This window comes from Melospiza georgiana, chromosome 10 (genome assembly GCF_028018845.1).
Source record: "Melospiza georgiana isolate bMelGeo1 chromosome 10, bMelGeo1.pri, whole genome shotgun sequence".
NCBI classification, from domain to species: Eukaryota; Metazoa; Chordata; class Aves; order Passeriformes; family Passerellidae; genus Melospiza; species Melospiza georgiana.
In genome coordinates, this window is record NC_080439.1 from 5,458,913 (window position 1) to 5,482,394 (window position 23,482).

The 23,482-nt window shown below is 40.3% G+C and overlaps 1 protein-coding gene across 1 annotated transcript in view; it reads left to right on the forward strand.

Annotated features, from left to right (window-relative positions):
* Nucleotides 1-398: 398 nt before the first annotated feature.
* NAALADL2 (N-acetylated alpha-linked acidic dipeptidase like 2) overlaps nt 399-23,482 on the forward strand; it is a 401,015-nt gene continuing 377,931 nt past the window's right edge. Inside the window, exon 1 of the mRNA XM_058031067.1 lies at nt 399-443. The gene's annotated coding sequence lies outside the window, so the exon portion shown is untranslated. The remainder of the gene's footprint in view (nt 444-23,482) is intronic.

A 23,482-nucleotide genomic window follows, 5' to 3' on the forward strand; every position in this document is an offset into this window, starting at 1 on the left:
CCCAGGCAGTGCTCAGTGCCGGGCTGGACAGAGCCTTGCGCACCCTGCCCTAGTAGCAAGTGTCCCTGCTGGCGGCACAAGAGTTGTAACAAGATGCTCTTCCCAACCCAACCATTCCTCGGTCCCCTGAACGCCCTCCCCTCTGTCCCGTCCCGGCGGGGCCCGGCGCGGCCCCGCGGGCGCTCCCCGGGGTGGCCCCTCACGGCCGGGGCCGGGCGCGCTCCGCTTTACGGCTGCTGAAAACTCCCTGGGCGGGCCGGGCCGGGCCGTGCGGCGCCGGGCACCGCGCGGGGCAGCGCAGGTACCGCCGGGCACAGCGCGGGTACCACCGGCTGCAGGCATTTACCGCCAGGGACCGCGCAGGGCAGCGTAGGTAACGCCGAGCACCGCGCAGGGCACGCGGGTGCTGCCGGGCACAGCGCGAGTACCGCGGGGCAGCGCAGGTAACGCCGGCTCGGGCGGACCGGGGCGGGCGGGACACCCGGGCTCCTCACCCCGACCCCGCGGAGGAGCTGTCAGCGCGGAGGAGAGCTCGGTCAGCTCCGTGCGTGTTTTTTTTTTTTTTTTTTTTTTCTCTAAAAGTAACTCAGAACTCGGGGAAATGAAAGGATCCGCGGCTGCTCCTGCGGGGCTCCGGGCTGGAGGTGGTTTGGGGTGGGACAGGTAAATTCACCGTGCGGACGGTCCCGCACAGCCCGGAGCTCCCGCTCTCTCTCCATCCCTGGTTCCCACTGCCCGCGGGGAGCCGCTCCGTGTCCTGCTCTTTGCTTTCTGTTCGCCCAGAAACGGGACACCAGCGTGGTGTCTTTCGCTTGAGTTTACAAACTGAATGCTGTGTTTACTAAATATTGAAACAGACTCCCCAAACACAGTGAGCTGTGTCACGGGTTGGAAACTTTCTGCAAGCCGTGAGCGCAGTCGGAGGATGGCCGGACGCGCTCCCCTCGGAGTTTGGGGGTGCTCAGGGTACCAGAAGCGCAGCCGGGAAATTTCACAACTTTCAGTCTAGGACAGCATTGCCATTGTCGCCCTTCTGTGTGATCTTCGATGTCCTGGTTTCTGCATCCATGCAGAGCTCCTTGACTTCGGCAGGTGTTCGTCTCCTGTAACTGAGAGGGCCTCAAAATTGTAATTAAAATAAACTCCGTAACGAGCGTGGAGTTGACACTTGCAAAACAGCACTCGAGGCATCTCGCTGACTTCAGCTGAAACTTGCGGAATTGTTGCTGAGTCATCAGGACAGAAATATTCGGGGAAGAAATAAAGAATTTAGATTTTTAACCCTGATATGAACGGCCTGTTTCATGTTGGCTTATTTATTGCTCGGTACATATTTCTTGCATTTACAGGCAAATTTATTTGTTCAGTGGTTAGCATATGGAAAGCATTAGATGACTGGAACCGTAACGATGCCAGTCCTGTATATCAAGCAATAACTGTATGTATTTTTAGAATTTTAATCTAAAGAGCTCTTGTATGAGTCCCAGTACATCCATAACACAGCATTTATCTCTGCTATCATCAAAATACTAAAGAGTGTCTCCTGAATTTTGGTCACGGATCGCATTCCTAGTAGATGTCTTAACTGTATGATAATCTAACATAAAGTTAATCACCTGAAACGAGCCTAAGAGTGATCTTTTGTAGCTTACCTTCAGCAGTTTTTTTTTTTTCTGCTGGAATTTTTTAATTAAAAACCCTAGAGTTACGCACACAACATTTTCTTTAAAAAATTATCCCAAAGAAACACACTTTTTTCCAAGTTTCATCAGGTATTTCTTGGTTTTAGTGTCTATCTGAAATTAGCTTTTTTTTCACATCCTTAACATTTGTTACTAACAGGTCACATTGTTTGATGATGAAGCAATTATTCTGTTTGTGATAATGCAAAACTGGTTTTTTTGCATTGAAGAGTTCGGTCCAGGTTGTTTATCTGAAGCAGAAAATAAGGTTTAAGTGGGAAGAAAGTCAGGATTGTCTAAGTTAATAGAAGGATGCTCATGGTTCATGTGCATGTCACAAGCTGCAGTTTTTGGTAGCAGCTCCCATAGTCATGCTGGATCATATGACTCCAGCTCTGTTAATCCTCATAGCTGAAGTCTTTGCTTGTCACTGCTGTGGTACATACCTGCATTATTTTTTTCCCCCTTTTTAAATAACTTCAGGGTATGAACACAAACCAGACAAAAATAGACCTTCAAAGTGGTTTATCTCCCCCTTAATAAACAGATTTATTTCAGAAGTTCTTTGTGATTCGCGTGTAATCCTCCAGGGAACGTGTGCTGTAGATCTTCATTATGGCAATCTGTCAAACAGACATTTCTAAATCCTCAGACTTTTTCAGTGGCTCTGGATCTTCTACTCTAAACTTAATTTTGTTGCCAAGGCCAGCATTCCTGCAGTATAGAATTGCCTAAACTCTTCTTGGGACGTGTTATGCTTTCTCATTTTGTTTGGTTTCATTTTCTTCTTTTCCAACCCTCTCCTCCCCTGTGATGTTTGCTTTGGTGTTTAGACACATGCATTATAAATACATTTATAAATGAGTTCATTAGGAGTATGCAATGTAATATGAGGATGTCATTGATAGATGGCTCTAAGTTAAAACTTAGCAGGACTGGGATCCTGTTTGGCATTTTTGTGCAGATCATACTTTGGTTTGCAATTAATCCAGCTGTGAAATAGGCCTTGTGTGCAGCTGTGGGATCCAGAATAGATACTAATGTGGAAATTGCCTCCAGTAAGTAACTCAGTGTTCTGACTGGGAAAGGAGTGTCTAGCCAGGTGAGGGTCAGTCTCTTCTCCTAAATAACAAGGAAAAGGACAAGAAGAAACTGCTTATGCCTGGGAGGGGTTTAGATTGGATGTTGGAAAAAAAAAAATCTTCACAGAAAAAGGCTGTTGAGCACTGGAACAATCTGCTCAGGAGAGAGGTGGAGTTCTCATCCCTGGAGGAATTTAGAGGACGTGTAAATGTGACACTTGGGGACACAGTTTAGTGCTTGGCAGTGCTGGGTTAATGGTTGGACTCGATGTTCTTAGAGGCCTTTTCCAGCCTAGGAGGTTCTGTGATTCTATCATCAGTTGAAAAGAAAGCATTGTGTTCTCCAAGACTTGGCACCACGTGTGTCACAGCACTCTGTTCCTCCTCAGGCGTGCATCTCTTGGGTCTGCCAGCGTGCCTGGTTAATGCTGCCATGCAGGGAAGCAGCAAAGGTCACTGTTCATCCTCCAGTACCTGCACAGTTTCAAAAAAACTGATAATCAAGTACACCTGTCACAGCCCAGGCCGAGTGCAGAAAAGGGGTTGTTTTCTCTTGGCCATCATCTTGCCATAGGAGCTGTTGGTCAGTTGGGATCTAGCAGGGAAAAAAATACCAAGACTGCATGTCTGAAAACATAGTCAAGAAGTAGGCAAGTGAAGGTTCACCAACACTGCTTCTTCTGGCTTCTTGTACAAATGTGTTTATAATTCTCGTGGATATCTTAGGCACAGAATAGGAACTGAATAAAAATGTGAATGTGCTGTTATTTATTACTGATCTGTTACTTGTGTTGAAAATCGATGATACAACACTATTGACTTGGGTTGTTGACCTCAGTAAGCCTTGATATTGAATTCAGGCTGGTTAACTCTATGCACTACTAAGTACATCATTCCACCTTTATCCACAGCCAAATGATACAGCAGTCACACAGTTAATTTGGGCTTTCTGCTTGAAAATCAGAGAGATGTGTCTCCTAAACGTGTGTAGGGAGGGGGATATAAGCAACAGGGAAGTTGAATTGGTAGAACTGTGGAGTCTGTTGTTTAGTTTTCTCTGGATTGCTTTTTAGCTTCTCAGTTAACTGTTTACCATGGAAATACAGATTAATTTGAGAGAACTTGTGGAAAAGCTCCAGCATGACCCAGTCTCTATGTGGCTGGGCAGGAAATGTACTGTGTCGTTGTGTTTGGCACTAGTGAGATCATACCCAAAATTTTCTGTCAAGTTTGGGTGTTCATGCTTCAAGCAGGATAGAGTCAAAGAGACTTCAGAGAAGAACTCTAAGAATGAATAAGGGCTGAAAATTGCTCCTGAGGGAGAAATTCTAAGAGCTCAATATGTTAAATATTATCAAAGAGAAAGGAGGGGAGGGACTTGATTGCAGTGTTAAAGCATGTGCCTTGTGAACTGAAATTCTGTGATGAAGCAGAAAATGATGGGATATCAAGATCCTGTGGCTAAAATATGAGCCAGACACATTTGCAGTAGAAATAAGAACTGCATCTTCAGCAAGAGGGTAATTTATTGCACATAATGGTAGGATATTCATCAAAGGACAATTTTAATTCAAATACTGTATTATTCCTTTAAGATGTACCTAAGTAAAACTTAATTGAGGGCATGTGTCCATTTGCTATACAAGTCACAGCAGATGATCAGAGTATTTTTCCTGTATCTAAATACTTGCATCTGCATAAAAAGACAATCATAAAATATGGTTAGCCCAGGAGACTGTTGCAATTAGAACAGAACTGATGGATAACTGAAGACTTTTAGATGTCTAAAATGCCTGGAAATGATGAATCACAGAATAGTTAGAGTTGGGAGAGATGTCTGGAAATCCTATAGTCCAACCCCCAAAACAAAGAATTCTTAAACAAGAATTTGTTTTAACTGTACTGAAGGTTGAAAAATTAGGTTGGCTAACAATTCTTTAGCAATGCAAAGATATCATTACACTCAATTTCTGCATTAGGAGGTCTTGGCCATTTTAAATACTAAATTAATGTGCCAGTTGCTAAGATTCCTACAGGTTTTCATGAAAGTACTGTGGAAATTAAGGAGGTTGAAGTTCAGAATCTGAAAGAATGGTGAAATTAAAAAACCAACCGAATCCTGCCGTCATTGAGTAAGTTTCATAGAAGAGAACACTTGGGCTACTATAGAAATCTGCTGAATACAACAGGGTGGTAACAGAACATACTGTGCGCATGTGGGAATTATTGGAGGGTTTGCAAGGAGGGATTTGTAGATCCTGCAGAGATTTGGGGGAAATCTGTGTTATAATGCATTATCTCCTGCAGTGAAGAGCCAGCAGGAATGTTCTGAGGTTTTTCCTGTGCTCAGTTTTACATGCCTTTAGCAGTCAATGCTTTCAGGTCTTAGGCTTAGTGGAATTGTAGGCAGCTGTGCTGGTTTTGCTGGGGATAGAGTTAATTTTCTTCCTAGTAGCTGGAACAGGGCTGTGCTTTGGATTTGTGCTGGAAATGGTGTTGATAATAACGGGATGTTTTGGTTAGCTCTGAGTAGTGCTTGCACAGAGCCAAGGCCTTTTCTGCTCCTCACCCCACCAGTGAGGAGGCTGGGGATGCACAAGGAGTTGGAAGGGTCAGAGCTGGGATAGCTAATCCTATTGACCCTGGGAATATTCCAGACTGAGTGGGGTTGTGCTCAGAATAAAGCAGGGAAGCAGAAAAGGGGGACATTTGGAGTGATGGCACGTACTTTCCCAAGTCATTTTTAGGTGTGATGGATCCAGGCTTTCCTGGGGCTGTCTGAACACCTGCCTGCCCATGGGGAGTGGGGAGCAAATTCCATGTTTGGTTTTGCTTTCATGCACAGCTTTTACCTCACCTGTTGAACTGGCTTTATCTCAGCCCATTGCCTTTCTCAATTTCCTGATTTTCTCCGTCTTCTCACAGTGGGAGAGTGGCTGTGTGGGGCTGGGTTGGACCCCTTTGCTGGGGGTTAAACTGTGACAGCAGCATGAGGAGAAATAAAAGAATGGAACATCAAAATAACCAACTCTCCCTTTGACACAGTTTGACAGGATGAGCAGAAGTCAAGCTGCAGCACAAGTCAAATAAGATATGCCTGTCTTGTATAAACTCTTCAGCTTTATGGAGAGCATGTCAGGAATCAGCCTTCGGTGTGATGAGAGATCATCAAAATAAATGGAAAGGGCCAAGCTAAGAGCACATCACTCAGTGAAACCAGTCTTTTTTTCTTAAATCCCAGAGGATACTGAAGCAATGACCAGGGGATTGATTAGGGAGCGGGGTTTGGTGAACCAAATCATGTATATGATGAGGACCAGCTGGTTATAAAACTGCAGCAAATTACAGCAGGAAGAGTCTGCAGCTGGAAGGATTTTTGAGTGTCTGAAGGTGATTGTGCTTCTTGTCTCAAGGGATTATGTGCAAGTATCCAGAAAGTTTCATGATACGTGCTGAAGACAGAGCTGGATATTTGTTGTATTGCTCAGTGTAAGTGTTGGAGGAAGCTGAAAAAGTGGAGGTTTTGGGGCTCAGTCCACAAATTTTAAGCCACTTACTTTGATTGCACACTTCCTTACAAATGTTTAACAGCTTAGAAACAGCTGGATGATGGATGATTTTGAAGGCTGTAATTACAGAAAAACCTGCAGCAGTGAGTGTGCAAGACAGAGATGTTTGACCATGTGTTGTTTTTCTCCTTACTAATAGCAGAAACTAATTCATAGGTGAATTCATACTTTCCTTCAGGACTGTTTTTAGTTATTATTCTTCTTAGGCATTTATTTTTATGTTCCAAGTAGTTCTGTAAAAGTTCTGCATTTATTTTGTATTTCTGTTCGTGTTGGAGATTACATAAATTTGTTTTAAGCTTTGTCTTGCAATGGTGGTAAAAATTTAACTGTTATAAAACTTAAGATTTTTTTTTCTTTGTGCACTGAGTTAGGCTGTTAATATGTATGATATAAGGTGTCACGGGCCAAGTTTGTGGTTTAAAAAGATTAACTGTAGAAAAACTGTAATGTAGAGTGATGGGTGAAAAAAATTTTTAAAAAGCTAATTATTTGCAGAAAACCATGTGTATACTGGCAATTTCCAAGTAGACTTGGGTGTATTTATCTGCCCATTATAGTTCTTATTTTACAGATGAATATGCTAAGTGCTATTCAGAATTATTTGGCCATATGTTCCTGTTTTTATGGAACTTCATTTTGCGGGCTCTTTATATAAATAAAGTTTTCTCTTCATGATGGAGTATACTAAGAGGAAGAGAAAAGAATGTTATTTCAAATGTTATACCTTTTGCAGAAGAGCAGATGGTGTTTGTATGTGGGGCTTCGAGGAAGTTTTTACACTTTGAAACTACTGCTTTATTCCAGATTGCCTAAGAGAAATGCTCCTGTGGAGCATCCCAGGTTGTGTCACAGCTGATGTCAGTTCAGGTTGTGTCACAGCTGATGTCAGTGTGTTCTAAAGCAGCAGAGATGTGGGTTACACTGACCCTTTGTCGCTGTGTTTGTATAATGCGGATTGTTCCCAAGTGCAGGCAAGAGTTGCTTGCCTGAAGTTTATTTTGTGCAGTACTTTGGCAAGAGCGGTCCTGAGTGAGGTGACACTGAATGATCTCGAGTTTCTGCATCTTTGTTTGTGCCTTTTAAGACTTGACTCTTCCAGTTTTCAAATTCCAGCTTTGGAAGCTGTTGGGGATCAGTCCCCTGTGACACAGGTCAGCTCCTGTGGGCAGCTCACCACCACCACCACAGCTGGTTCTCTGCAGCCAGTTTGATGCCTCATTGGCACTAAATGTGATCCAAAATCCCCTGGGAAAAAAAAACACTAGGCAGATGATGAGTTTTCCTAGTTGTCTTTTAATGTGAAATTTGAAATCCACTGGTCATGCCAATCGTGAGAAAAAATGAACTTGTTAGTAAAGTCTCAGAGGAACTTTTAGGTGGGTGCTGCAGGCTGCATTGACACATTAAATTATTAAACATGACTTTTTACAAATGTGTTCCAAGACATTTACATCTATGAATCACAAACATCACGCTGGGTGAGACTAAAGGCAGGGATTTATGTTGTTTTGCTGTCCACATTAGTTAATTGTTTTTCACTATTCCCTTGCTTAGTTGTTGGGGATTTTTATGACAATATTTGGGCACGTTAAGAAGCATATTTTCCTCGTGGTGATTTGCTTCAAATAACTTTGTTTTAGTACTATTTTGGTAGGAACAAATCTGTATGGGCTCTAGCACAGAAATAATGTCTTGCGTGAATATTTGAAATGTAATTAGGGAGCAGCAAAAAATACTGAACTGCTGTAGATAGACACCTTGTATCTACAACAAATAAAGCATTATGTTGGGGGCTTAGAGAATTTTGTAATCTTCCTGTTGACACTGCAGTTGTTGTGGGAGCCACTGCTGCCTGAAGGAGCTCCCTGTGAGGGGGAAACTGAAACCTTGGGGGTCACCTGTGTACAAAAATGAAATTTTTGTACACTGTGCCTCTGGCTCTAGCCTCTGTCTGAGGCTGAACTATGGAAGCCCAATAAAATATTAGTGGATCTACTCATTTAGATGACTCTGATAATACCTGTGGAAGAAAATAATGGTTTGATCAGCCTCTTGCTTACTTTAACTATTAAAGGAAGTTGTATCCTCATCCCCATTCTGTAAGAGAGCCACTGCAGCCATGCATTAAGGGGGAAAAACCTAAAAGTTTTGATTAGACAGGGAAGATACTTACATGATGACAGAAACACACCTCTGGAATTTTTTTCAGTAGTGAGACGTTGGATTACTGCATATTTTTACTGTATCAACTGAGAATGAAGCCTGTTCAGTATTATTTATATATAAGTGCTTCCACAAGAGAGGCAGTGCTGCGATGCTCAAAGCCTGGTCTTGTTTTCAGACCCAGGTGTTGGCCCAGAGATGATGTGTGAGCGTGTGCTCAGCATGTTCAGTGCTCAGTGGTTGTTCAGCCTCTCTGAGCTGCAGATAAGCATGCAGAAGTATCCAGGCTTCTCCTGGCATGGAATGAGAACAAATGCAAAGATATTTTTAAGTCAAAGTGAATTCTTGTTTTCCTACCAGCTAATCACATGTATTAGGTGCTTGATGAGTTTCTGCTGTCTGAAAAACAGATACAACATGTCTGGCACAAGCCAGATGGTTTGATTTTTGTCTTCATGGAAGGAGTAGGAAAAAATGCATGTAGAGAGCAAAGAGGCTGTGGAGAATGGGGTGCTTCCAGGGAAAAATAAAAATTACTTCTCTATCCTGATCCATTTCTAGCCTATGCAGTTTTAATAAAGAGCTTTTCTTGATTGCCCAGTTGTGGTTTCTTTTCACTTGCTTCATCCACCTACTTGTAATGCTTTGAAAATGGCTATTTTGGGATGTGTTCTCTTGCTTTCATCCTTCGTCAAAAAAGGGTTTTTTCCCCTCATGTTTCCTAACAGCTGTTTTTCATAAGTGTGTGTGTGGATAAATACTAATTTCCCCTGTGGTCTAGCTGGGTTTTCTGCACTGCTGATACTCCACCACAGCAAAAAGTGATTCTGTATCCACACTTCATTCTTGGTGTGTTTTGTATGCCAGCAATTAAGTGTAGATTTTGAAGTTGAGTGGGTGATTAACTCTGAAAGTGTAAATTCACTCACTTTGCATGTGTGTTTTACATGGGTTTCACTATCTAACCAGTTCTTGAGAACACTTCAGTTTTTCAGTTTTTCTAGAGCAAAACGTGTCTCCTCTGCAGGAGAAAAAAAAAAAAAAAAAACCAACAAAATAGATTTCAAGTATTTTTTTTTAATTTAATTAATGTGAATGTTCAAAGATCCAGCAGTTCAGAACCAGAAAGTCCCGGGAACAAAAATATTCCTGGAATAAGTGTTCCAAGTGTTCTATGGCACAGGTGTGGAGTTTTAGCTTTGTTTATTTGTTTGGGTTTTTTGATATAGTTATTGTTTTGCTTTTACTTTTTTGTTTGTAAAATGAAGCATCTGCTGCTTTATTCTTTTGAGTAATGTCAAGATGGTTCTTGCAAATAAGAATTACTGATGTACTTTTGAGTACAGGGAACTGAAATGAAATATATGAAAATATGTATGTAGCAGTTATACACTGATGTACGGAGACAATAAAGAGATTATTTATATATGCGCAATCTTGGTCAGCTAGGCTTGTGGCCTCTGAGTTTGTAAAGAGTTTCCAGAAAGGCTGTAGGGAATATTTATAGGAATTTTTCTGAGTGCCTATTCAAAGAAGGATCTGAGGTGTACTAAAGGAAGTGTGCATTTCTTAGGAAACAGCAAGTTTGAAGAATTATGGAATTGTTATTTCAAGTTATGTGCCAGTAACCTGAGACAGTCTCCCTTTTGAAAGAAGTTTTGGTTTTCTCTTGCACGCTCCAGGACTGAAAGGTGTTTGTTTTCTGGCTGCTGACAGATCAGGGCTCGCTGGAGCTGTCTGTGTGTCAGAGCAGAGGGACTGACGGCCCCTGGCAGGGTGGGCTGAAGCTCTCTGGTGTTCTCCAGCCTTCCTTCCCCTAAAAGACTTGTGTTCCAATGCTTGAAAAGAATGGAAAAAACATTAGTAAATATCCAATTATAGTTGAATTGTTGCTACTTCCTAAGGCAGAATTTTTTTGTTTGCTGTATTTTGCCCATCGATGAGAAACTTGAAAAAACTTAGTCTTGTGAGAAACAGAAGTGTGTTTTTGAAACAAAGTACTGATGTGTAAGGAATACTTTGTGCTCTTTGTTTTTCTTTTTTTTTTTCCTTATAGAATAAGATATCTTTCGAGATCTAAATTCTTCTAATCTCTTAAGTCGCAAAGCCTAAGTAATTTTTTCCTTTTTCTAGCAGATACTCTATGTGATTCAGTTTTGAAGTCAAATTCTTTCTACGTTTAATGGTGACATTTCTTTTTCTTTATGTTGCTTGAAAGGAGTTAAGTAATGACCCTTCCTAGAAAGATGAGATAGAAGTGTTACCAAAAAAAGAAAAAAGTTTTCTTGACCTTTAGTGCATATTTTTTTAAGTATTGGTTCAAAAGTCTGAATATCCCTGATGTCCTGAGAAGGCATAAAAGTGTCAGTGTAAGAAATGTATCAAAGTAATTTGGTTTTTCAGGATTGAAATAAATGTGATTTAAAGGGAAACTGTCAAGATGCTTAGATCTTAAACTACTTTTGTGGGAATTTGATTTTTATTCTGTTAGAGGCTTGCATTTACACCGTTGGTTCTAGAATAAATTAACTAAAAGCTGTAGAGAAACTTCAAAGATTATTATTACGGTGCTCTGTAGGGAATATTAATCCATTTATTGTTTATCTCTTGCCTTGGAGGAATTCCTTGTAGAAACTTTGACTCAATTATCTTGTGCAGTGTGCAGTGTTCTTACCTGCTATGTGAATGTTGAAATGATTGACTGACACAAAGTTCTACTGGTTTGTGAGGAAAAGTGGTGTGGCAAAGAACAGAATTTTCTTTGAAACGGTGTAGAGGAAATTGCCTTGCAGTGATATGAGATGTGCCTCACAATCTGCCTTAAAATGCACAATGACCCTTTTTCTGATGTTGAGTGGGAACTTGGGCAGATATTTCTCAAATAAAAAGCAATCTGGAAATGGATTAAACCTGAATAATTATTCACTGATGGGAATCTAGATACAGGAGCTTCTGTATGCACCCAGAAGTTCCTGAATGTACAGAAGCTAATATAAATATTACCTCAGTCTTTCCTGGTAATCTTTTCTCAATCTAGGCTTTGCTTAAAACCTAATTTCTGACAGTCTATAGGCACTGACTTTGACTTGCAGGCCAGTGTGTGTGATTTCTGTTTCAGAGCAATTTCTCTAACCCTGGCATACTAATCAGATTCTGCAGAGCTCTCTGCTGTATTTTGTCAGTTATTGCAGCAGGTTAAAAATTAAAAGGAAGGGCCAATGAAAACTAATTTAATCAGGAGCACTTTGTGCAGAGTCAGTACTGAGTGTGGTTTAGCAGGGCTTTGTAATGAGAACACCACTATGAAGTAAAGAGGGATTCAGTGTTTATCTAAGATTCTGTTAAGATGAGGGAATTCTGGATCTTTTCCAGGGGAAGTTTTTGAAGATTTGTCATTTTTGTGGTATTTGTGTTTTTTATATTCTCACTTGGCTGTGTGAGGCGGACTGGGCAGCAGGTTAGACTTGAACAAAATAAATATACACAGCCTAAAGTATGCAAGATTTTGCAATCAATGTAATGAAGCTAAACTGTTGGAGAGTTGTGTGGGTTTTTCTTTCTAAGATTGGTTTTACCTTCATGAACTCTATATTAATATTGGATTTTTTTTATATACCCTACTACTAAAATACATGCTGAAATTTTTTCATTAATAGCTTAGTGTCTTTCTAGGCAGTACTTATTCCTCATCCTCAGCCACTAACCTTTGTTTCTTTAATTTAGGCTTCTTCTGACATTGTTTTAAGCCCCATTTTCCAGGGGTGGGGATGTGTGGGTGTATTAGGAAAAATAAAAGACTTTACCTGGAGCTTGTACTGATCCAAAAAGCACTGAGGTATCTGAGGTGCTTGGCTTTTGTAGTGATTGCTTTAATCAAGCTAATTTGGGGACAATGAAATTTAGATCTCTGGATTTACAGGTGACTTACCCAGTGCTTAAAGTCAGGGCTCTTGCTCAGCAAAGCATTAATATTGGCGATTATCTGCTTTCTTCTGCTAATTCAACAAATTAATGAAGAATGTTCGCTGAAATCTCACAGACTTCACTTCCTTGTGAGGAGATAATTACTTTTTGTTATGAATAAAGATCTGCAGTCACTGGCAAGTCCAGATGAATAAATGCTGCACAAATGGCTGGAACAAAATGTGGAATAGCCATGGTTGTCCATTTAGTGCTGGGCTGGCTGAAGGTCAGGAGCTGAAGGAGCAGCCCCAGTTCTCACATGTGCAGGGCCCCTTTCAGAAATTCCTTGTGCATTTAGGGTGACCTGAAATCTGTGTTTGGGTTCTTACAGTGAGACTGCCACACCAATGTGACAGCACAGAACTTGTGTTGTCCTGCATCAGCAGACATCAAAGAAATCTTTTTATTTGATAGTAAAAGATGCTCTGAGGAGGAGAAAGTGGGTTCTTTGTTGTCTTGTTGGACAGATAGAATATCATTTGCAGAATAGATTGTTGTACAATAATGAGTACTTAAGAAAAGTCTCAGTTATTCAAACACGTTGCCACAGGGCGAAGCAGGGGTGAGATATGGTTAAAAAAAAATCCAGCAACGGAAGCTGGAACACAATTTATATTGCATTCTTTGCTTCCAGAGTAGCTTTCTTTATTGGATTCCTTATGTATAAGTAACAAAGATTCATGAATAGTTTATTTGAATTTGATTTTTTCCTGATCTATGCATGAGTTTATTCGCTTTAGGCAGGTGCATAAAGATTGAAGGCTGTTTTTTTGCTAAAATTCAGCTCCTAGTACTACATCAAATTTTGTTTCCTTTTAACTAGTAGAGGTTGTCAGAGTGCTGTAGCTGCTTACAGCTGTAATTCATGTCTGTTCCAGATGTGTCAGCTGTTGGACTTCAGTGGACCTGAGGTCAGACTTGATGCAGATTTGGTTGTTTTTAAGAGAATTAATTTGGTGGAAAGAAATGCATGGAAAGACCTGAGTATTTTGCAGTGTTGTATTGAGAAATTCAGCCTTGACTAATGCACCTCAGTTGTGTCCTTTTTTGTTTTGTGTTGTCCCTCCATCACATGATATGCTTTGACTGGCACGAGTGGTCACTAACAGAGCTAAATTAGTGTTAATCAGCTTATGATGGAGCAAGTCCAGTTGGAGAGGTGAATAAAAAAATGTAAAACCCAAGCCCCAAATTACCCTGCTTAAAAAGGAACTTAAAATACCATATTTATATATTACTGAAATATATATTCTCCAACCTAGTTCTGAGTTAATTGAGAGAAAATATTTTTTTTTTAGGGTCAGAATTTTATCTGGGAGGAAGTTCTGTAGTTATGCAAACTCTGTATGGTGAGACCAGCATTGCACCTCCATGGAGAGGGGCAGGATGGATGCTGCACAGCTGAATTCCTCACCTGCTGCAGCTTCCCCTGGGGATGGAGTTCCCTGGGCTCTCTGCTGATTCCGTGGTGTTGCTGGATGTGTTAATGGAGCAGCAGATGTTAAAAGCAACTTTCCATGGGTTGTAAGCCAGGAATCACATAACTAGGAGCTCTGTCAAAGCCTGGAATGGGCTCTTGGGGAGCTCCTGAACATTATCTGTTGTTCTCTGGACTGTGTAGCTGCTGGAAATGCAGTCAGGAGCTGAAGGGGAAATTGTCTCACTTGAAGACTAGAAGGTTTTTTTGTTATTTGGGGTTTGTTTTTTAATTATTTTGTTTTTATTAATTTTTACCCAAATATTTTCTGTCCACAAGGAAAATGTCTAGAATATATTTGAACACAAGTGGGAATGAACTTTGATTTTGAAAACTTGGTCACTATTAAAATACAGCCACTGTTCCCCTGTATGGCCTTATCTAATGCTACTTTTCTTTCCTGTGCTTTCAGTTCCCTGCCTATAAAATGAGTGATGTTATGCTGTCTTTCTAATGTTTCAGAAAATGCAATAAGAAGCAGTGAATTAGATCTGAGTTAATAATTTTATATAGTCATAAGATTTTAGAAACCTTACTATGTTACTCTAGTTATCAGCCAAAATTTTAACCTCTTTGACTGAATGATGAAGCTTATTTTCAGTGGCAGTCTTGCCATGTATTTAATTCTTGACACAGTTGCTAACATAATAAACACTTGAAAATACTTGAAAAGTTAAAAAGAGGAAAGATAACTAAATGTGAGCTTGTTGTCTCCACACTCAGGTCAGTGATTGCTGAATATGAATGGTTTGAGTAGGAAGGCTAAAAATGGATAATGAAGAAGGCAATGGCACGTTTTGTCAGATCGTTTTAATACCTTTTGGGCTGTATCCAGTAGTAAAAACCTCATATTGTCTCCAGCTTTGTTTGAACTGTGGTTTCTGGTGGATGATGATGCCTTGTGTGGTGACTGATGCAGCCTATAATTGTTCCTCACCTTCCCCTTGCCGTTCCGTTCCTGCACAAACTCTGACTGGGAGAGCAGCAATAGAAAAATCCTTCCTGATAATGAGGAAAGCGCTGCAGATATTCACAGCGTGTCATGTGCAATTCCTGGATCAGAGTTGCTGGGGGGACAGGTATTTTTAGTCAGAGGATTGTCACAAAATGGATCTTCTGGCAGGAGGATGCATTTGGTTCACCACTAAAGGCAGAACAATTTAATAGCACATCTTTGGATCTGTTTATGTGCAGTCAGATATTTGCGTTCTGGACATTTTCCTTGTGAATACAGGATATTTGGAGTGAAAATAAAACAAAAAAAAAAAAACCTAAGAAATAGGAAGTGTTGTTCCAGGACGATCACTGGGAGGAGCTGTTTATTACAGTTTTTATGCATTAAATCAGTGGCAAAGAAATAATGAGAGAGTGGGAAGGTGATGTGGAGGCAAAGAAAATTAGTCATGAGTGGGGAATACTCTTAGTAGAAAGGGATCAGTGGTTTAAAAAAAAAATAAATTGAAGGAGCAGTGACCTCAAGGGAAAATACCAATTCAGTAAAGTTTTCAACTTCTCTTGTGTATTAACTATTAAAGCAGAAGTGATGTTGGGCCACGTCATTCCTGGTGGAAATGCACTGAGCAGGCAGCAGTTGTCCAGCTGGCCATTAATGCACTGGAGGGCCCATGAACTGTTCCTGCCATTGGAATACTGAGAGGATCTTAGTCAGTAATCCTGTTACACAGGTAACCCACCTCACAGAGACAGTTTTGTTTGAATCCTTATATGATTGAATGAAAGGGGAAAAATCTTTGTAAAAATTCTCCACCACTATCTCCATAATCTCTACTTGGGTAAGCATCAGCCAAGTGAGAAAATGAAAAATTATAACCTGCCAAGCATCACTGGCAGACTGAAATGAAAAAATTGCAAGTTAATAACAGTGATGCCTCCAAAAAATTTGCTGGCCAATTTAACATTGCTTTATCCAAGGTCACATCTTGCAACTGATTATTTTTAGCAATTTGCAGATGAGGATTTTCTACCTTTATTATGGGAAGTGAAGATCAGGGAAACACCAAGTACAGTTTTAAAATTCAAAGTTATCAATCTCTTCATATCAAAAGTAAGTCATGTTCCCTGCTTGTTTGCTTAAGACTGGGCACAGAAATTTTTTCCACTGTAATGAAATGGGACATTTATGCTATGCTCTGTGACAGTGATGAAGTCACTGTGACATGAAAACTCACAGAGGAGTGAGGTTGGAAAAAACAGGAAAAATTAGAACTTGCCTGAGTTTGTTCTGGAGCATTCTTGCTAATGTTTGTGTGGTAATTTTTACATTATAGTGTTAAAAGAGATTATGTTGCCTGTTTTTGAGGTTAAAGGATTGTGAACCTCTTGCAGGCAAGTACACAAGACTTAATTAATATAAGCTGTGTCCTGTGAAATGACCAAGGCACTGTAGTGGAATCTAAGGTGTGAAAACCATTAGTGAACTGGAGCAGCATTTAATTTCCTCCAGTACAATCCACACCATCATTTTAATATTACAGGGTAAACCTTGGTACAGCATTTGCAGAGCATTGTCACACTGTCACTTATTTAAAATAGACCATTCTTCACCAACTGGAATGTATCATTGGTGTGTGGAAACTCCTGCCCTAGGCTTGCAGTGCAAGGGGAAATCCTCTGTTGTTTTCATGTGGTTCTGTGGTCCTTTTAATGAAGGATATGCAACATCCTGATAGCTGAGTGTACAGAGCAGTTCTAGGGAGATTCTGTGGTCTGGTGGTTCAGAAATCTTGGCTGTGGGTAATTGTTTGTCACCCACTCAGTGGTTGCAGTGCAGGAAAGATTGCAGTGCTTGTGGCTGGCACGGAAGGTGAAGGGCGTTTGTTGGAAGATTGATGAACCACTCTCGTTGTGACTGCCCTGTTTTTTAACCAAAAAGGTCTTACCTGTCATTAAATAATAAAATCACTTGAGTAGCTCCACTCAAAACTCCCCAAAAGCATTTGTTTTTGTTCCTGTGTGAGCTGTGCTAGCTGGAGCTGCTCTGTGTTGAGAGGGGATAAAGGTGCAAAAGGTGCCCCTGGTGTTTGTTACTGATCTCCATGGTCAGGAGCCTGGGGGAAGCCTCAGCCTCCAGAACCGAGTTTGCTGAGCACATGCTCAGTACAAACAGGAGCTGAATTCCCAGCTGTATTTTCAGGTCTGTGTGGAAGTTCCCGGTTAGATCACTCACGTCCTGCCAGCCTTCTGAGATCTGACAAGACTGCAGCTTGAACTGTTTAATTTTTCTTGCTGTCATGCGATGCATCACTGTGAGTTAGCTCAATAGCCCTAATCTCATGCTTACTGCAATGAAGCTGGGAATGTAACCATCAATACTTATTTCAGTAAGCAAAGCAAAATGAAACATTTTTTTGACAACTTCTGTCCATTTCATTATCTCCTTTTTAATCACAAAACTGTCTCATACAGTTTTCATACTTCCTTAAACTTTGTAGCCTGTCTGCTTTCATATACATCAGGCTGATGCCAGCATCTCTCTCCTCTCCCAAACAAGGTTCCATCCATGCATTAGATTAATCTGTTGCATTCCTGCAGCAAAAGGAAGGTAATTCTTTCCTGATGTGTCCAGCCACCTCTAGAGTTAGGAACAAAAATTTCAGGGAGTAGAAGACTTCAAACAGATGTTTTATTGCCTTGCCTTTTTTTTTTTTTCTTCTTCTTCTTATTCAAAAGTAATCTTGTTTAAGGATATTTGCAATGAAAGCAAAATTGAGAAGCTTTAGTATTGCCATTCTTTAGCATCACTCAGTCATGCCAGATTCTGACAGGGTGTGCTCTGTCCCAGGCCAGACAGAGCTGCAGTTCCTGCTTTATGCTCACATTCAAAGTGGGATTTCCTCACTGAACTCTGTGATATTTCCCCACTTATATTAAGGCTACTTTCTGCTTCTGCACGAAAGTGTGTCTCTGTGTAATCTCTGTAAGTATACATGCCCTTTCCACCATTTTTAGAGAAATAGAGTGGAGATTAAACTGAGTTTTTTCTGTAAAACACTCAGTTTTCTAGGGTAATAGTTTTCTTTTAATGTTGCAGACATTGAGAGAAACAAATAGGCAAGAAGAAGAAAAAACAAAGAATAGAGAAGATAAATACACACAGCTAGGCATGAGTTTTTCTTCACACCCTCTGGGACAGAACTGGATGAATTGCCCCTCTATTTACAGCAGCAGTGTTGGTTTAGATGCTTTGTTCTGTGTCTGCTCCCCAGGAGTTAAATATCAGGGCACAACTTAGTTTTTACTTACATACAACCAGCTCTGGGGATGCATGGCCCTCTGGATGGAGGAGAGACATCCACTGTGACATGCAGTTGTAAAATTGCAGTTCTTTGCTGGCTGAGAGGGGTGCAGCGAGCTGTTCTCAAGACCAGGCCATTTTTCCTCACTCTTGTGAAAAGCTAGAGCTTCACTCTCTCGTTTTTGCTTTTCAGGAAGCTTAATGCTTTAGGGCTGTCTCCAGCCAAATGCTGATAATAGGCTCTATAAGGGAACTTCTATGCAGTGATTCTTTCAGCAAAGAAATTGCACATAGCAAAGGTGGGACTGACCAAGAGAAAGGGAAGGTTAAAGCAAGCATTTAGATTTCTTTTTAAAGAGCTAGTCTGAGTAGATTAAGGCCACTTGAACACATGTTAACTATTTAAAATAGAATGGCAAAGCTGCACTTCTTTCCTGCAAAAATCCTCTAGAATATTGTTCATCTATTGACGAACGCTTATTTTAGTGTCTTTCTCTGTGGCAGGTATTTATGTATGAGGCTTGACTTGTAATTGTGCAAGAAATGAAAACTGTTCATTTTAATTGACTTTCCTGACCTTAAAAGAAATGTAGATACTTGCAGACCACTGCATTTTGTTTTCTTCTGAAAACATTTTAAGGTAACGCACCTTGTTTTTATAATTTGGGAAGTATTTTTCCAGTGGGCCTGTTTCTTTCATAGTCCAACAGTGAAATGATGGCAGAGATTTAAAATAGATACCCCCTTTGAAGCTTGTGTGCTGATTATTAAAGTGTGTGGAGAGGAGTTCTCTGACCCATTACAAAATAATTCTTTTGCCAGCACAGAGCATAATGCATTCTGATGACACTCATAATTGCAGTGCTTCCAGAGTAATTACCCTGGTAGTTTATTTTTGAATTGTTGGAATTCATATTTGTGTGTTATGTTTAATTGAAATCTACATGCTTTGATCTGTGCACGTGGGGAAAATACTCACTGGGTTTACCTGACAGCAAATGTGTATTTACTTGGCAGGCAAGCAAACATCTGGGTGTCTTACAGACAAATGCATTTTTATCTCACCTGTGTGTGATGCTACATCCCTGTGCAGCTGCGTTTTCCCAAGTTACAGCCAGCCCGTGTGGTGGTGGATACTGGATGCTCAGGTGTTTATCCAACACATCAGTTTCCAAAGTTTGGAATCATGACAGCGACCATGCCTCACATTCATTCGCTGATGTTGCCTCTCTTTAGTAACTTGTTATCTGTTTGTACCAGCTGAGGTTCTTCCAGCGAAAAAGGAAATGAGTCTCCTAATTTTGAATTTTTGCCGCTCCTCACTGAGCTGTGATGGAGCTTGAATTTTTTGTATGTAACTGAAAGCACCTGGTTATGAAGTGCTAAAACCTAAAGAAGGAAGGAAGGAAGGAAGGACATCTTTGGACAGGATGAAGAGTAAAGATAATGTGGTGGTGCTTTGACACAGAATGCAAAGGCAGATTTGGGAGTAGAAAAAAATAAAGAAAACCGGTTTAAAAGTTCAGACAGTGATGCTTGTGTGGGTGTGATTTGCCTGTGTTAAAGTCAGGCTTGTAAGTCAAAACTAAAATAAACACAGCTTTCCCTGTATTTGACTTGGATATTCTAAAAAGTCTTTTTAATAGAGTTCATATTGTATTTTGGGGTTCAATTACCCCATTAAAAATAATTCCTCCATGTGCTTTCTGGATATGAAGTTTAATCAGACTGTCTTGGAAAGAGGCCTGAGACTAATATGAGCGTTTCCTTAATGTGATGTCTGCACATTTTCACAAGAGGAGTAAAGGTCATTCCCCTGTTGGATGGGAAAGAGCTTCCTAAAGCATGTCGGCAACACTAGATTTTTCTGCGTTTTCTTTACAGTGGTGATGTCAGGAAGGTTAAATTTAAATTCACAACTAAAAATAGTACCTAGAGTGTAAAACAATTGCTACATTAGCAGTTATTCAGTGATTGTAAGTCAAAATAGGGCTGGTTGTGGAGGAATTCTTAGTGGAAATCAGTGTTATCATCTGACCTTATTTGTTTTAATCTTCTAAAAGCCTTCTGCTTTTCAGTTCTAAGGGTATAAAGGAGTGAAGGTTTTCTTGTACGAGCAGATCTGAGGACTGGAGTGAAGCTGCAGCTTGTACATCCAGTGGGTGGTCACTGGATAGGAGCTCTTTTTGCTTATTACCAAAATACTGAACTAGCCAGTCATCCAAACCTGTTCATGTCCATCTTTTTAGCGTGTAAATATTTTAAAGGCAGTGTTTCTTACTGTAATGCATTCTGGGGCCTTTTTTTTTGTGTTCAGGGTAAAAATGCATGTGACCTTGGTTTAGGAAAAGTACAAGAACAAATTCCTTTGAATAAAAGCACATCTGAAAAGTTAAACAAAAAAATCCTTTTCTGCAGATTAAGCGTGGTGCTTCTCTCCTCCCTTTTAAACATTTAAACACACTCTTTACATGATGCTTAAGCTTTTAAGTCAAAGTTATTTTATGAGGTGCTTTAGCCAGGCTTGAGCCTGAGAACAAGACCCAAACCAGGACAATAACAAAATGACACAAAGATTGACTCCACCGTGCTTGCTGGATGAAGTGAAAACTGCTGAAATATAATTCCCATATCCTGGGATTTCACTGCCTGCTGGAACTAATCTCATTAACTTAAAACCACCTGAGGCTTAAGAGACATATACACTGCTGTGAGAAATTATATTTATCTCGTCCTGGGGGGAAATCCTTTCCCTCCCCCGGCTTACCTTACTTTTGACTTTGTCATTGGTGAATTACCAGGTCATTTCTCCCTCATGGGAAAGTCGTCATAGCTCACAGCTATGCAATTACTGTATCTGAAGTTCACTGCTGTATGAATGCTGAGATCACTGTTCGAGGGTTTTCTTCTTAAATCATTTCCTAGGGAAAACAAAGACTGGAAAAATAATAGGTTAGCAGTTTACTTAAATAAAGTTCCTCCAGAGGAACAGGAAAAGATTCCAGAACTAAAAACACAAGTATAAGGCAAAGAGGTTACTGAAAGCATTAAGGTGTTTATTGCCTTTGTAAACCAAACACTGAGTTTTCTTTAACCATTAAAGTTTAGGAGATTGGTGGCCTCTGATAAGTGGTAATTGGATGCAGAAATTTCCAATATGAAGTTGCAGTTTGAAATCCCATGAGTGTAGCCATGGAGAATTCTGGAGTTGGGTGATTGATAGCTGCACTCCAGTTTGGATTGAGAATAGATCCCAAATCTGCATTCGGTGTTAAATCCAGCCAGTAGAAAGACTCTGTTTGACATAGGAGGATTTTGGATAAGGCTTTTACTGATAACCTTGTTGGACTTTGCAGCAAGGCAAAACGACCTTGTTCAAGTGTCTTTCAGTGTGTGTCTACTTCTGAAAAAAAAATTAATAAATCAATTTTGGGTTATCCATTAAACAGCTCTAATATACGTGATATTAAGAAAAAAAAAAGTAATGTAACGACTGAGTGACTCTGAAAGCCAAATCCTGAAGGCCTGATCTCTGAGGTGGATTGCAGAAAGCCTTTTGCAGTGCAAGTTTTTTGTGGTGAGCCTGGCCCTTGGGTGCTGCTCCCTTGGAGTGGGGAGTTTGTGCTGTGGAAGTCACTGTCAGTGAAATGGAGGTGCCGCCTTCTGTGGCTAAGACAAATGACCACTGAGCCAAACTACATGTCGTTTTTGTAAAACCCAGCTCAAAAGGTGATTTGTGGATTTGAATCATGGGTCTGTCAAAGTTCGCTGTTTGCAGTGGTTTATTGGCCCTAAGTGGCCATTTCCCAGCCAGCCATTTGAATTGTTCTGTGTTGATAATGTGTGTGTGGGGACAACAATAGATGCAGTTGCAATTGCAGACCAATTACAGTAATTAAAAATGATAATATAAGCCTCTGTTTCTCTTTCATCTGCATGGGATGAAAGTAATGTGGTCTGTTGATGGGAATGCCCCATTAATCCTCTGTTAATGCCCTATATTTAAAGGCCTACAATGAAGTGTGTATGAGCAAGTACTGAAGTGCATTAATGTCTCTGGATTAGGAGTCCTTGTAATTATGGTGCTAATTATGTGTTGTTGTGATCTTGTCTAGATGTAGGTGAATTTGGTCATGTGTTTTTGTTTAATTTTGTCGAGTAATGAATAAATCAGTGAGGTTATACATGGCTGTTGCTCTTGTGTTGTTAAGAATAGAGTCTGTAGGGGTGGATGGTTGCTGAACTCTGGTGTACATTCCCTTTTCAGTCCTGTATAAATGAGTATAGCATATTCGAGTTTATTTAGTGATGGACAGGCCGTTAGCTCTTAAAATAGCTAAGGAATAGGAACCTGACACCTTGAATGATTTATGTGTTTTCTTTGTAAGCTTGTTTCTGTTTTGTAACCTTTAAAATGTGAGTTTTATGAGCGATATCATTAAAATTTATACTCCCTCTAGTATGTGATGTTAGTCATTATTGCTCTGCTGTGCCTCCAGATCACCTGTCTGAATTACAAAGCAACCTTCCTTGGAGCTAAATAATAATTTTTTTTCCAAATGTGTGCTGACTTCATTATTTTTCATTGGTATTCCCTTACCAGAGCAGAGGCCAGAATCTGGCCTTTCCTGCTTTCCATCCAACTGGGAAAGGTTACTAGGAGTAACTGTATATTTTTAGGAATGAAATATGAGGGGTCGTTTAACTTAAGAGATCTGATATCAATCAGCAGAAACTTCCAGAGAATTTGTTTTGAAGTGTACTCTATTTTCTCATAGGTAACTGAGACTGATATGCTTGGGAGGTGATTTAATGTTGTGCTGGGCTTTGTTACACTAATTTAAAAGAGTTTCAGCAAAGAGTGAATCTCAGAGGGAAAAAATGCTGATACTGGAAGTGAATCACAGTCCCTGATTCCATCAATTGAGACTCTTAAAGATCTTATATACCAGGAAAGATTCTGTAAAAGGTTTCAAAGTTGCACCTTTAGTTTGCATCCTCAAATTGAAGGTGCCAAAAAGGTATCTTCTGGAAACCTCTACAATACTCAAAAGGTTTTGGGTGTTTTATTTAACTAATTAATTCAATAAAAAATGGAAGTTTTGCTGAGCTGTGGATTACTCCCCTCGTTCTCTGAAGGCTGTCAGGCAAACTGCTCTGTAACTCATGAAGATCACCCATCTCTCTCTTCTTTTGGGAAATAAATGGTGTTTATTCAATGTTTATGTTGTATATTGTCTAGCAGATTATGGTGTAGAGTAATTAACTGTGAATTTCCCAAGCATGAT